The following is a 15,386-nucleotide window of genomic DNA, read 5'->3' on the forward strand; positions in this document are numbered from 1 at the left end:
CATCATGGGTCAGTAGTAGCCGGTTTTTTTTATTTTGAATGCCAAAGAACAAGCTCCAGAATGATTCCCTCCTTCACCATCGTGTACCTTTTGCATGACTTCCATGACATTGTTTAGTGGATGCAGGTTAAGAGTGTGCCAGAGGCGTCCCATCTAAGTAAAGTTCCCTTGATGATGACGTATCGAGCTGCTCGAGCTTTAAGCCTTCGAGCTGCCCATTTATCCGCAGGAACCGTGCCATCACCGATGTAACCTATGATTTCTAAGGTCCAGTCTTTGGGCTCTTCTTCGCCTTCAGCCTCGATGTCGATTGGGACGTGTTGTCCTTTGGACTTATCGTCGGGATTGGACTCGGTGTCAATATCTGCTTCGGGTTCAACATTAAGGTCGGCGACAGGCTCTGCGGTCTTTTTCTTCCTTGTTAGGGGTGGTGCTAAGTTCAGGTGTGCTTCGTAATCGCGGCATCGCGTGATGATATTGCAAACGGGCGCCGAGTCGATGCTAGGTCAGTCGATTGCTTCGACCAGAATCGATCGTGTAAGATCAGGATCTGAATTAGACTACAGGGCAGCTAAGGCATCGGCTGAGGTGTTTTCATCGCGTGGTATCATCGTGAGTTCGAAGGTTGAGAAGTCTGAAGCAAGGTCTTTGAGGACTTTCAGGTACGCATCCATGCGATCGTTATTTGCTTTATATTCTCCGTGAAACTGGTTCGCCACGAGCTGAGAATCGTAGTATGCATGAATATGTTGAGCACCAATTCTTTGGCTAGTCATTATCCGGCTATAAGTGCTTCATATTCGGCTTCATTGTTTGACGCCGGAATCCAATGCGAAAAGATTGTTCGAGGATTTCGCCGTCGAGAATTTGAGAAGAATTCTCACTGGGCAAGCCGTCCTGACTGACTTGGGTTATGGAGGAAAATGCGAAGTGGGTGATCGGTCAAAACGACGATGGCATGTGATTGAAAGTAAGGTCGTAGTTTCCGTGTTGAGATGACAACGACAAAGGCGAAATTTTCCAGAGTTGGGTATCGGTATTCCGAACCATCGAGGGACTTGCTGATGTATAAGATTGGTTTCTGCTTGCCTGTTCTCCGAATGAGTATGCTGCTGACTGCGTACTCTAAGATTGCGATGTAAAGATAAAGTGTTTCGCCGGTCTCTGGTTTGGAAAGAACCGGGGGAGTAGAAAGGTACTTTTTAAGTTCGGTGAAAGATTCTTCGCATTTTTCGTTCCATTCTAAGTGCTTGTTTCCTCAGAGGATTTGATAGAACGATAAGCATTTGTCCGTAGATCAGGATATGAACCTGTTGAGTGCCGCTATACGTCTTGTTAGCCGCTGGAATTCTCGCCTGGTCGTTGGGGAAGGGATCTCAAGGATTGCTATGATCTACTTTGTATTAGCTTTGATACCTCGTTGAGTGACGATGTACCCAAGAAATTCGCCCGACGTTACACCGAAGGTGCATTTGGTGGGGTTTAATTTCATGTCGTACTGATCAAGTATATCGAAACAAGTGCGGAGGTGGCTGACGTGGTAAGTGGCGACGAGTCATTTGACGAGCATATCGTCTATGTAGACCTCCATGGTTCGACCGAGTTGACTTGCGAACAATCGGTTGACGAGTCATTGGTACGTCGCACCAGCATTTTCAAGCTGAGTGGCATGACTTTGTAGCAATAAATGATGTGGTCGGTGATGAATAACGTCTTCTCCCGATCTTGAGGGTGCATAAGGATCTGGTGGTATCCAGAAAATGCGTCCATGAAGGAAAGAAGTTCGTTCCCGGCAGTTGCTTCAATGAGTCGGTCAATGTGTGGTAAAGGAAAAATTTCTTTGGGACATGCTTTGTTGAGGTCGGTAAAGTCCATGCAGATTCTCTACTTGCCGTTTTTCTTCTTAAAGACCACCGGGTTTGCCAGCTAATCGGGATACTTGACTTCGATAATTGACCCTGCCTTGAGTAAACGTTCGCCCTCGTCGTTGACGGCCTGTGCCTTCTCTGGTCTGAGCTTTCGACGTTTCTGCTTGATATGTTTGTAAGTTTGGTCAACTTTGAGCTCATGACAGGCGATCTGTGGGTCAATTCCAGGCATATCTTTGACTGACCATGCGAAAGTAGAAGCGTGTTGTTTCAGGAAGTGAATGAGACTTTCACAGATCTTTGGGTCGAGTTCGGCGCAAATGCCGACCTAGCGTTCGTGGCGCAACTCGTCAATGCATACTTGTGTGATGACCTCTTGTTTTGGTTTTGACTTTCGAATGATGAGGTCGGTTGTTGTACTTTGAGAGCTGATCATACAAGCTTGGTTGGCCTATCAAAGTTTGCATTCGTTGATGTAGCACGATCGAGCTATGGCTTGATTACCTTTGAGGGTGTATATGCCTTCGGGGATCGGAAACTTGAGACACTGGTGGTAGGTTGAGGCGACGGCTTCAATCGCATGGAGCCAAGGCGTTCCTAAGATGGCATTGTAGATTGCTGGTTTGTTGAGGATGAGGAATTGGATGACCTTTGCGATTCCGACGAGATAGATTAGGATTTTCACTGTGTCGACCATCATGCAACGTTCGCCATCAAACCCGGTGAGTGGCTCGATGAAAGGTTCGATTTTATCGGATGGGATGTTGAGCTGGTCGAGTGCTTCTTTGAAGATTATCAGCTGACCTTGACATTGTCCAAATGGACTTCGATGACTAGAGCATCGTTATGCGGCATGTGTAATCCGATTGTGTCGGCTTCGGTGAATACCAAGGGTGTTCCTTTCGCAGTAGCGTTCGGAAATTTAGGAGCTGTGGCAGCCTATCGGCTATATTACTTGATTGCCTGGACTGAGTAACTGTAGGCTTCAATGGCTCTCATGATCATATTAACGCGCATTCTGGCTTTGGGGGCATGGTTCTCTGGAGCCGGTTCGTCGCGGTTGCGTTTTTGCTGCTCGAGTTGGGCGGGTGGATTTGGTAGCATCGGTGGAGGATGTGGTAATTCCGGCAGGTCCTTTGTTGGGGCTTGGCCATCAAACTATGTATTATTAGGTTGGGGTGATCTTCTTCTCTGTGCGGTTGAATGACGGAGGTCGTCAAGCGAGATTTGCCCCTTTCATTACTGCGCGACAAGGTATTCCTTCAAATGTCTACATTCTTCAGTTCTGTGACCTCTGAGGTAGTGGAAATTGAAAAACAAAGAATCATCCTCGTCAGTCCGGTAGTAGTTATTCCATTGCTTGCCCGGTTACTGGACTGCAATGATGGTGTTGGTGTAGAACTTTTTACGGTTCTCATATCCTCTGATGTATCCTGACTGATGCTCATATGTATCGCTTTTGGGTCGCTCCTTGTACTTGACCTGTTTTGGCGTATAACTCCGGTCGTGGGCAGCTTCCTTTTCCTCTTCTGCTATGTAAGTGTTAGCTCGGTGCAACGCGTCCTGTAGAGTAAGGGGTGGGTTATGTTTGATCGTGCTGCGAAAACTTGTTTTGATCCGAGCTCTTTTTTGTAGACACAGGAGAGCGGCTTCATCGCTCATTGAGCAGTTGGCGACCACCGTTTTTAAGCGATGAATGAAGTCATGCAAGCCTTCGTTCTTGCTTGAGTGATCTGCCATAGTTCGGAATTCTTCGTGTTCTGTCCCATAAACATTGAGAAGTGCTTGGCAAATGCTGTGGTTAGCTCTTTGTAATTATTTATCGAGTTCGCCTCGAGTCGGGAAAACCAACCAAGAGAAATTCTGCCGAGACTTTCGACAAACAGTTGGCATTGGACCGCATCCTTTTCTTCAGCACACCTGAACTGGTATCGGTTCATATAGATCCCAAACAAGGTCAGGAAATGTCTCGGGTTGGTGTTGCCTTCATAAAATTTTATCTTGAGTTTCTCCAAGTGCCGAACGGGCGTGCCTTCGATGTGCGGGGTGAAAAGCGTCTTCTGTGTCTCTTGGATAACACGATCGATCTCTGGATCTGCGCTCGTTGCTCGATGAATTTTTGACGTGATTTGGCAAAAATGTGCCTTCATTGCTTTGATCTCAGCATCACGAGCTAGATTTATCAAGGTTGGAGTGTTTGCTGACACAAGAACGGTGGATTGCATGATACCAGTGGGATCATTATCTGTGTTGAGGTCGTCAATGATGTAACGAGCTCGCAATGGAGTTTGAGTTTGGCTGAGTTTGGCGATCTGAGCCGCTATCTGGCGGAAGCGTTCCTCGCTTCTTTTGTTGATAGCTTCGAACTGTGCAGTGAAAGATTGGAGGAGTAGCTCAGTATCAAGAGCTCCAGTGACGGAGTTTGTTGGGGGAATTCGCCTATTCCCTGTTTTGTTGTTTATGCCAGTGCCGGTACCGGCATGGGTTACCCGTGTCTCCCCTGCGGGATTTTTGTTGCCACCGTGCTCCCCTTCGAGAGGATGCTCATTCCCATGTTGGGTATCGATGGGCTCTGTCATTGCTGATCTGATTTTTCCGTACTCCAATCTAAGACTGTGTTTTTCTGTTAAACCCCCCTACCTGGCGCGCCAATTGTTGATATGGGATATCACACAAAGGGGAAAAACAGTAACCTATATCGGAATTGCGGATTTATTAATATCAGATCGGAGAAAAATACAACTAAGTTTGTTTTGAGAATGATAAACGAACTAAGACTTAGGAAACTAAGAAGCCAGCAATATCTTGAGTTCTCAGTCTCTAAGTCTCTTGGGTTTTTCTTATGTCATCTTGTGTCAATTCCTCTCCCTTTATATTGATAACACCGGATTTTAACCATTTTTATGGATCACTTTAATGTCTTTACAGGTGTTTTTACTCCATTTTCAAAGGTTTTCAAAGGATTTCTATGTTTTCGGATTTTAAAAGACTTTACAGGTAATTTGGGATAAAGAGACACAAATTGGAACAAAAAGACTCTTTTGTATAAATGCAGACCATCAGAACTCTCATGGAGAGACGAAGAGCTTCTCACCGTCCGATCATCCTCAAAATTGGACAACTTATAGAAGAATTAACCAGCTTCCAAATGCACTTGATTTGGAGATATTCCAACGGTTGGATCTCAAGATATTCCATTTTCCCCAGAGACACTCGAAGACGGCCAGCAAGTCACGCGACCACGGCCACCAACCTATCCACTGCGGTCACAAGCCTCACGACCGCGGCCAGACCTCTATTTCCTGCAGCCACCTTACTCTCGACCGCGGCCGGCCAACTCCGATTAAAAGCCCATATTTCTGAAGCCCAAAGTCATTTCTCTGCCTCAATTCCGGAACCCTAGAGAGCATGGAGTATTGAAGACTATAAATACTTGTCATTTAGGTCGTTTTAGACATCACCTTCATACTTTTACAGAAACCCTTTTTCTATAGCCGTTTTATGTGATTTTTAGAGAAGATTGTTCAACTCTGAGTTCTTCAATAGAAAAGCTTTCTTTCATCTCTTTTCTTTACTGTTTTTGATTGATTTTATTAAAACCAATGATGATGTCGACCTCAGCCATGTCTGAGTAGACACCGAGTTGGGCTTAGGGTTCCTGAAAGGGACTCTCATACTCGATTAAGATATCTAGGTTTATAGATCTGGGATTTTAACTTTGTTCTCTGTTTATTCTCGTTCTTATTGCATGTATGCTTGATTGATCACATCGTATCTGATCTAGATAGTTAGTGTTGCGAAAGTTTTCATTATGTATCCGAACTAGAATGAAACAGGCGATTTTTCCGTAGGAGTGGAAACCTACCTGCGGCGAAATCGTGAGTACTAACGAGTCCTCTGCAGCTCTTGCGTTCTCTCCCTTCCAGGGCCAGAGTGGAAACCTACAGTCAGGGTTGCAAGAAACAGTTGGTTATGATCACGACGGTGACGTAATCACACCGCCGTACTCTAGCTCTAGAACCCTATATTTCGATATCCGTCAATGCCAATCTATAATCCCTAGTGTTAAAACCGATTGTGATCCCTATATAGTTCCCAAAAACTCAGTGTTTTTAGCTATAGTTTACAAACCAATCGATTTTTACTTGCTCATTTAGATTTGCATTTCATTTGCTTTAGTTTGACATTCTGCTTGTTTCATTTGCTTTCATTCGATTTTCTATTTGCTTTTTAGGATAGATTTATTTGCTTTCTTTAGTTTTAGTTTAATTCATAACAAACAACCAACTCCTAAAACCAATCTAGTCTAGACATAAAGTTAGAAACCATAGAAGAATACCATGCACACAAATCTTTGTGGATTCGATCCCTAAATACTACAATTGATTAGTTGTGCACTTGCGGCTTTCATTTGTTTTTATTAAGGGTAAAACTTGTTCCCTCACGCAGTAGACACATCAATTTTTTGGCGCTGTTGCCGGGGATTTGTTTCACTGCCTTTGTTATTTTTCTTGTTCTAATTTCTGTTCTAGACATCTGATCTCTAGTTATTTCTTAAAGTTGCTGAATTATCTTTCCCTTCTTTTGTTTTTCTCTGAATTGCATGAATACCAGGCGCAGACCTGTAGAAAACATTCCAACTCTAGACAAGATAGACAGACACGAAAGAGAACTTCGAAGACTTAGACGAACGCAAGGAATGGCCGACGACGACCAGCCTGGAGATCCTGTTAACCAAACTTTAAACATGGACCAAGACGGGTCCAAACATGGTGAAAATGAAGTAAACGATCACAGAGAAGATGATCATGCTCGAAAAGATGGAGAAGAGAATGAGATTCCTCCAAGAAATCCTCAAAACCGAGATAGAGAAGAACGCGAAGACCTTGATGCACCTATCAATGCAGCTGATGGTAACAACCAGGAGATGCAGCTAAATGGGCGTGTTAACCGCCCTGTTCAGCAAGCAAAAAAATACCAAAGACAAGCCAGGAACCATCGCATAGCTGATTTCGATGCACCTACTCAGAATTTTCAGAACCGATCCGCAACCCAAGTACCATTTCTGAATCAGAATGAGTTTGAAGTCAAGCCTCAAATCATCTCTTTGGTGAAACAAAACCAATTCCATGGAGTTCCTTCTAAACATCCAATGGACCATATCGAGCTCTTTGAAGAAATCTGCAGCATGATGAGGACAAACCAAGTTCCAGCAGACTATTTAAAGTGTAAGTTGTTCTCTTTTTCATTAGCAGATAAAGCTCACCGTTGGTTGAAATCTTTGCCTGCAGGATCGATTACTAATTGGGAAGAACGCAAAACCGCTTTTCTGAACCATTTCTATACTAAGTCAAGGTCGAACTTGATGAGAACCAATATCTCAAGCTTTCAGCAAGGACCGACTGAACCTTTCTATGAAGGCTGGGAACGTTTTAAGGAGTATTAACGTGACTGCCCTCACCATGGATTTCCTGGATCAAGCCTGTTGAGCACATTTTACCGAGGTTTGCAACCAAAATACAAACTTTCGCTTGATACAGCTAGCAATGGAGATTTTGGACAATAGACGATAGCACAAGGAAGAGCCCTCATCGAAAATTTGGCTCAAGCCAATAGCAATGATTGTCCGGAGTACGATCGCTCGACAAAGCAAACCGGAAGAGACAACAAGGAGATAACCGAGTTGAAATGATGAGCCAGCTTTTGAAAAGCAACAATCGCCCAATCCATGCTTGTGAGACCAACAATGGCGCAGAAGACGAAGGACCTTGTAATATAGATCACATTAATCCAGCCTTTCAAGAAGAAGAAGTGAACTATGTAGGAGCACAGGCACCATATCCAAATTGTTTCAACAATGGTTTCAACATCAACTTCTGGAATGCAAACTACAACAATCTCTCTTACCGCAATCCAAATGTGGAAAACCCTCAAGATAAGCACTACCCACCACAGCAAAGATCCTTCCAAAACAAGTTCTAAGGTGGAAATTTCGGAGGGACAAGAGCTTATCAGCCGCGACAGCTATATAACTATCAAGGTACGGGTTTTAACAATCAATTTGTACAACACCAAGGAGTCACAACGAACCAGCTAGCCTCACAAATCGGAAGACTTGAACAGTCCATCCAACAGCCTGTTATGACAAACGAGAAAGGATCTAAATACATGAACGTGAAAGTTGACTGCATGTACAATGACCTGAACAGGAAGTTTGAAGCTTTATCTTCGCACGTCAAAAAGTTAGATGTACAGGTTTCCCAAATAGCCGACTCTATGAAGAGAAAAAATGGAGCTCTTCCCAGAAGAGTTGAAGATAACCCCAAGAGAATTTGCAATGCCATAACCACGCTCCCCGGAGAAGAAGTTAAAATCGATGGAAAGGATGAAGAAACCCCAATCTTTGTTCCATTCTACAAGGATGTCGATGCCAAGCAGCCACCATTCAAGGTACATCAACGTTCAACGTTTCAAAGGCTTACAAAAGCCGACGACCCGGGACGTTTTGTTTTCCAATGTTTCATTTCAGGAATCAAGTTTACAGACTGTCTATGCGATTCCGGAGCCAATGTCAACATCATGTCAACGACATTTGCCAAAGAATTGGGCATAAAAACTTTAAGGACATCGACAGTCAAGGTTATCTTTGGAGATTCATCTCAAAAAGATACTGAAGGGGCGATTCATGATCTGCAAGTTCTAATAGGAGACAAGATTGTTCCAGCAGATTTCCAAGTTCTGGAAATGGATCAAGACCAGGAGAGACCACTCATATTCGGGAGACCATTTCTAGCTACTGTAGGAGCAGTAAATGATCATGCAAATCGACATGCTGTCTTCCTCAATGTAGATCGCAGAAAGTTTTATCCGACTGTCCTAGACGATTTTCCAAGTAAAGGAAATCGGCCAAAAGAGAAAGAAAAGGAGAAGCCGAGAGCTTTTGCAAAGATCAAGATCATCATTCCACCAGATGCAACAGAGACTAGTGAGGACCAAATCCAGGAGCTGATCGAGAACACAAAAAGGTTTTAAACAACGTTAAAGTCCGAAAGAAGAGTAATGAAAAGAAAATGGTGCCTCTAGGAGAAGAAGTTAAACCTCCAGCGACCGGAAATGATAAAGACACATCAAGTGGAGTGCCATTTGAATCAGCCTGATCTTTCATGCCTACGTTGAGCTAAACGACTTAAAACAAAAGTGCTTAATGGGAAGCAACCCATTTAGGTACAATTTCTTTTAGTTTTCTTTTCCTTATTACTATTTATGTTTCTTTTTTTTTCTTTTAAGTTTCAGGTATTTTTATAAAACAAAAACACAAAAAATTTAATAATTTGAAAAACTTAAAAAGAAGGAGAGGTTTTTACCTGCTCGGCCCGGCAGAAACCTGAAAGTTGGACGAAGGCCGCAGAAAAATCGGCCGCGGTCACGACAAACTGACCCGCGGCCAAAGCACCTTCGACCGCGCCACCGTGAATGTGACCGCGAGCGATGGTATCTTCACCGCGGTCGCGCGTCTCCTGACCACGGCCGTTGGTCGTTGAGACGGACTTCCGATTTCCGTTGCTTTTCAAATGTTCCCGGTGATTCACGACGATTCCCGGAACATTCTCGGAAAAGCCCACTAAGATTTTCCGTAAGTTTTAAATCCCCTGTTGCGTACCAAAGAAGAAAGGTAAGTTACCGTAAGCTTTTGAATTCCCGGAAATTTCCCTTTTTGCTACAAAAACACTTTTTAAAGAAAGGAAACGCACTTTTTGGATCAAAACTCCTTTTTCTTTTCTCTTCCAAAAGACTTGGAGATTTAGGAGATATAACATTTTTTCAATTCTTAAGCTTTTTAAGAAATTCTTGGCCCAAACCTCACTCTTTTTCAAATCTGATTTTGAATCTATCATCAAATCTCTCTTTCCAGCAAGGTATGAAGCTCAAACTCGCCATTTTTAATTGATTATGGAATTTAGGGTTTTCTTAAAAAGCCCAAATCTTGGTTTATTAGTGGTGAAAATAGCTTAAGAACAATAGATTATCCTTCTAAGTTATCTGAAAATCGATTTTAACACTTAGCTTAAGATGAATTGAGAATTTTGAAATTTGGATTCTACATGCTTCATAAAAATCGAATTTGGAACAGCAAAATTGATGAATTTGATTAAGTCTTGTGTGATTAGTGACTAGTGTTAGGTAACCTATAGATTTGACATGGAATTTGCTTAATTAAAACAATTTTTAGAGAATATCTATATTGAAAACATCAAAAATCCGAATCTGGTCATGAACTACTCGATTTTTTCGATTTAATATCAATTATGCTTGCTTATTGTTTTAACTAATCTCTTGATACTATGGTTAGTATCACTGATCGTTAATATGTTAAACTCAGCATCCATATTCACTTTTTTTTTCCAAGAATCATCTTGTCTTGTAGGAAAAATAGAACAAACCAAGTCCAGAAGAAGCCGTCGCACTGGTGACAGCTCTGAGGAAACTCCCATGATAGTACTCTTGGAGAGTACATGCTGAACCAAGCCAGACCGAGAAGAAGAAACTATGTGATGAGGCTCCTCCAACACTCAAGAAAAACACGAGCGATTCCCGAGCCACCACAGATTCGATATATTGGGAAAGAGATCAACTCGAGAGTGGACTATGCAAGGCGTTTCAAGAAGCTGAACATCAAACTAACGCACTGCATTGATTATCATACACTCGAGATGCTTGGGATTAGAGAAGGTGTAATCTGGTACATCGATGCACTTAGACTGAGACCCTACATTTAGCTGAACCTTCCAACTTATCCCGAGCTAGTCCGCGAGTTCTTAGAAACTGTCACCCTCCACCACACAAAGAGGAGGAACCCCAGAGCATATGATGGTATTTTGTTGTTCTCCATCCGCGGACATACCTACTCACTCACCATTTCTGCACTTTGTGAAGCTCTTAAGCTTCCATACAATGATGGCATTCACCTCGAAGAAGAACCTGATTTTGACTTATGGAGAGAGATGGGTCATGGCGTCTATGATAGCGGGAGAGCCAAGTCAGCCCTTCTTACTCATCCTGCAGTGAGAGTTGTGCACAAACTCTTAGCACACACGATTTTCTCTAGAGCCAACATGGGATGTGTTTTGAAGACTGAGCTCATTACACTTCATATGCCATGTATTGACGATCCACGACTTGCCTGCTTTGCCTGGATCATAGCACAGAACATGGTGAAGGTGAAGCATGACATACATGGTTGTGAGGACGCTACTCCAGCTTATGGGATCGCTATTACAGCGATACTACGGACTGTAGGATTTGAATTCTCATCTGATGATCCACTTCCTGACGTCTGGTATGACATACTCTATCTTTCTCGAGATCACACTATCTCTCGTGCCACTTTCGACCCAGACAGGTTCGGTTACAAGTATTGCACTGGCACCAAAGAGCACCGAGTCTGTTTACCTTCAGCATCAGTCCCGAGATTGTGTAATGGAGGACTTCCGCGATGGACTCCGGAACCTGATGAGTTTTTACCTTCTGTGCCTCGTCTACCATTCACCATCGGGCAATACATCGTGGCCAAGGCAAAGCGTGATGCAGCTGCAGCACGTGCTCACTTTCAGCCATCTGTTTCGACAGCCCACACTTCATCATCAACATCGTCACACACACATTCTGATCTGGAGCGCAGAGTTGAGAGGCAAGGACGACGCTTTGAGCGCGTTGTCACCTTCTGATAACACCGTATTTTGACCACTTTTATGGATCATAATAATGTCTTATGCAGGTGTTTTAACTCTGTTTTCAATGTTTTTAAAGTGTTTTCAATGTTTTAGAGTTTCAAAAGACTTTACAGGAAACTTGGGCAAAAGATATGCAATTTGGAACAAATGAGCAATTTTGGATAAATGCAGACTGTCAGAAGTATAACAAGCGATGAAGACCTTCTCACCGTCTGATCACCCCCAAAATTTGCGACAACATAGAGGATCCAACCAGCTTCTAATGCACTTGGTTTGGAGACAATCCAACGGTTAGATCTTTAGATAATCCCGATGCAAGAATGACAGAAAATGCAGTTTCAGAAGAGACAATGTGTCGGGACCGCGGCAAACACCCATTTTCCCACGGGTAGAGCCACCGCGACCGTGGACTTTGGTCGCTCACTTTCCCGACGACTTAATTAAAGCCCAGATCAATTCCTTTCGTTATTTTTGAAGCCCTAAGTGTCCAGAACCACCCCAGAAGCTATAAATACCCCCTTTAGGTCATTCTAAAGAGGAGGGACCGAAACTTAGCCAACTTAGAGAGAGAGAGATTTTCGTGGGATCAACCCTAGAGAGCAACCGCCGTCTCGGAAGAAGGGGCCGCCGCTGGAGGAAGCCATCGCGCCTCCATCTGCTTCTCCATTCTTCGTTTTTCTTCCTTATTCTCTTTAATTTCGTGCACTTTCAATACTCCATGATGATTGTTTACAATATGTTTGAGTAGTTACCCAGTTGGGTTTAAAGGGATTGTTCAAAGGGAATTTCATGTGTCTTTGCTTATGAATCGATAGATTTAGGATTTATAATCTTCTAGATGTTCTTCGTTTGCCTTTAATCTTACTGCGTGATTCTTTGCTGGCCACTTAGAAGCCGATCTGATATGATATGTTGCGAAAGCTTTCATTGATTGTCTGAACTAGGGTGAAACGAGCAATTCTTCTATAGGAGTGGAAACCTACCTGTAGTTGAGTTGTGAATGTTGATGAGTCTTGTCCTGCTATTGCATCTTCTCCCTTCCAAAATCAGAGTGGAAACCTATTGATTAGGGTTGCGAGAGATAGTTGTTTAGTGCTGCGAAAGTAGGCTATTCATACTTCCGTGCCTCGAGTTCTAGAACATATGTAGTTGATTACCTTTATCACTTGTTTAAAATCGACATAGCTTAGTCCATGAACCCCTGCGAAACCCCTTGAGCCCCAACGTTTTTCTTTAATTGCTTACATCCTTCGATTTTATTTGCTTTTCATTCGCTTATTACCTGCTTTCATTCGCCCTTGGTTTAATCGCTTTTTACTTGTTTTACTTTCTTTCGTTTTTATTTGCTTTTACTTGTTTAGCTTTCTAGTTTAGATTTAGTGACAACCAAAAACCCAACCAAAACCAAAACCCTTCTAGTTCTAATCTGATTTAAGCGTTGCAGTGAATTCGTACTGAAACAACTAAGTCTCTGTGGATCGATACCCTAAGTACTACAGCGCACATCTGTGCACTTGCAGACATTTAGGGGTTATAAATTTAAAACCTGAAGCTTAATAAAACGAAAACAGCCAACCCCGTTTACAAATCTCGCATCAAGTTTTTGGCGCCATTGTCGGGGACTTAGATTTGTTTCGTTGCGAATCCCAGCTTAAATCCATTAGAACACTTGTTTATTTTTATTTTTTCTTTTGAATTTTTCAGGTTTCTCTGAGATGAGAGACCGGGAACATGTTCCCGGAACTCTTGGTGATCCACCAAATCCTGTGGATGGTGATCCAAGCGATGATGACCTGACTGATGATGAGTTTGAAAAACCGATTTATGATGACAATGAGCTGATCGGATCGGACACAAAGATGATGATGAACTGATTGGAAGTTTCGATTCACTCGAAAAGTTCATGGGAGATCGAAGAGCTATTCAACCAGCCTTGCCAGAGGATGGCAAAACCGAAATTAAGGTACCCCATATCCATTTAGTTCAACAAAATCAATTCTCTGGTTATTCACTCGAAAACCCGATAGACCATATCGAGACTTTCGAAGAATTATGTGCAACCATTACAGCAAATGGGGATTACCACAAGTGTAGTCTTTTCCCATTCTCTCTTAGAGATAAGGCCGGCAAATGGCTAAAATCTTTGCCACCTGCTTCACTAAAAACGTGGGCAGCGTGTAGAACTGCTTTCCTAAATCGTTTTTACACTAGAAATCGTTCAAATCTCTTAAGAAAGAAGATAAGAACTTTTAAACAAAAAGAAGATGAAGATCTTTTAGATACTTGGGAAAGGTTTAGGGAATACCAAAGAGATTTTCCACACCATGGATATGTCGAGGAATACCTGCTAGGTATCTTCTATCGCGGTATAACTCCAGAGTTGCGACACTCTTTTGATATAGCAAGTAATGGGGATTTCACAACTAGATCTGTAGAAGATGCTCACGTTTTCATTAAAAATTTAGGAAACAGCATCCGAAATCAAATAACCTTTGGTAATTCTGCACTTCCTGAGAAGAAAGAAGAAATTTCGGAAGTTATAAAGTGTCTCCGTTACATAATGAGTCATCTTGGATTGCAACAACCAAATAGGGTACACAATACGTGTAACTTTGATGGCTGGGACAACCCAATGGATTCTTATGGTCAAGGGATGGTTAACACTGCAAAATTCTATCAAATTCAAGATTTTCCATTCGTTTCTGATCCCCGCGGGTCCATTCATCCGGACCGCGGCCAAGCAAGGTTTCACCGCGGTCGTGGCTGTTCTGACCGCGGCCAAGACATGATTCACCGCGGTCGTGAGCCACCTCACCGCAGGAAACCATCTTCTGAGCTTGCCTGGACACCACCTCCCGAACAAATCTTGGGTATTCAATCTAATCCTGTTCCATATCCAAGTTTTCCCTCTTCTGAAGCTGAAAACCTAAACAAAAAGAATTTAGAGCTTGAAAAATCTATGTCTCAAGAGATTAGTGATCTTAGATCTGAACTAAAAGAGATGCAGAAGGATTTCGATACCCTCCTTAGCCTGATGGTCAAAACTAATTCTAAAAAATTAGAAAATTCTGAAGAAGAGCTAAGTGAAGATTCTTTCGAAAGCTCAAGTGAAGCAGATCCCTCCGATCATGTGAAAGCTATCACACTTAGGAGTGGATTAGCTTACAAAGAGCCTGAATTTCCTAAAGATCCCAAAGATGAGGAAAAGGGTAAGGAAAAGGAGAAAGAAAAAGAAAGAATCACGAATGAAGATGTTGAAAAAGAAGTGGTAGGAGAAAAGGATGGAGAAGAAGTAAGAGAAGATTCATCCCGGGAAATCCTTGGAGATGACCTGAATCCACCTCCACCAACTCGTGTCTACAAACCTAAACCTCCATATCCTAGAGCCTTAAGAGCCCCTAAGAAAGAGAAAGAAAAAGCTAAGCTGAAAGAGTTAATCGATCAATTAAATGTGAGATTACCTTTCGTAGAAGCTTGTGCTATGATTCCTGCTTTAAGAAAATACATGAAGGGTATTCTAACAAATTCTTTAACTCTTGAAGAAGGCGTTATGATAACCCATGAATGTAGTTCTATCCTGCAAAGCCGAATCCCTGAAAAGAAAAATGATCTTGGAAGCTTTGTACTTTCATGCACCATCAATGATGTAACTTTTGAGCGTGCTCTCTGTGATTTAGGATCTAGCATAAACATGATGCCTCTTTCTGTAGCAAAACGTTTAGGACACCACATTTTCAAGCCCACTAAAATCTCCTTAGTATTAGCTGATCGTTCTGTTAGACAACCA

The 15,386-nt window shown here is 42.6% G+C and overlaps 1 non-coding gene and 1 pseudogene across 1 annotated transcript; both read right to left on the bottom strand.

Annotated features, from left to right (window-relative positions):
• Nucleotides 1-7,236: 7,236 nt before the first annotated feature.
• Nucleotides 7,237-7,337, bottom strand: LOC112083240 (annotated as a pseudogene).
• Nucleotides 7,338-13,822: 6,485 nt separating this feature from the next.
• On the bottom strand, nt 13,823-13,930 carry LOC112083244. The gene has a single exon (XR_002897535.1). It is a non-coding gene; the product is annotated as a small nucleolar RNA R71 (small nucleolar RNA).
• Between the last annotated feature and the right edge of the window lie 1,456 nt (nt 13,931-15,386).

Source organism: Eutrema salsugineum, unplaced genomic scaffold (assembly GCF_000478725.1).
Source record: "Eutrema salsugineum unplaced genomic scaffold, Eutsalg1_0 scaffold_7, whole genome shotgun sequence".
NCBI classification, from domain to species: domain Eukaryota; kingdom Viridiplantae; phylum Streptophyta; class Magnoliopsida; order Brassicales; family Brassicaceae; genus Eutrema; species Eutrema salsugineum.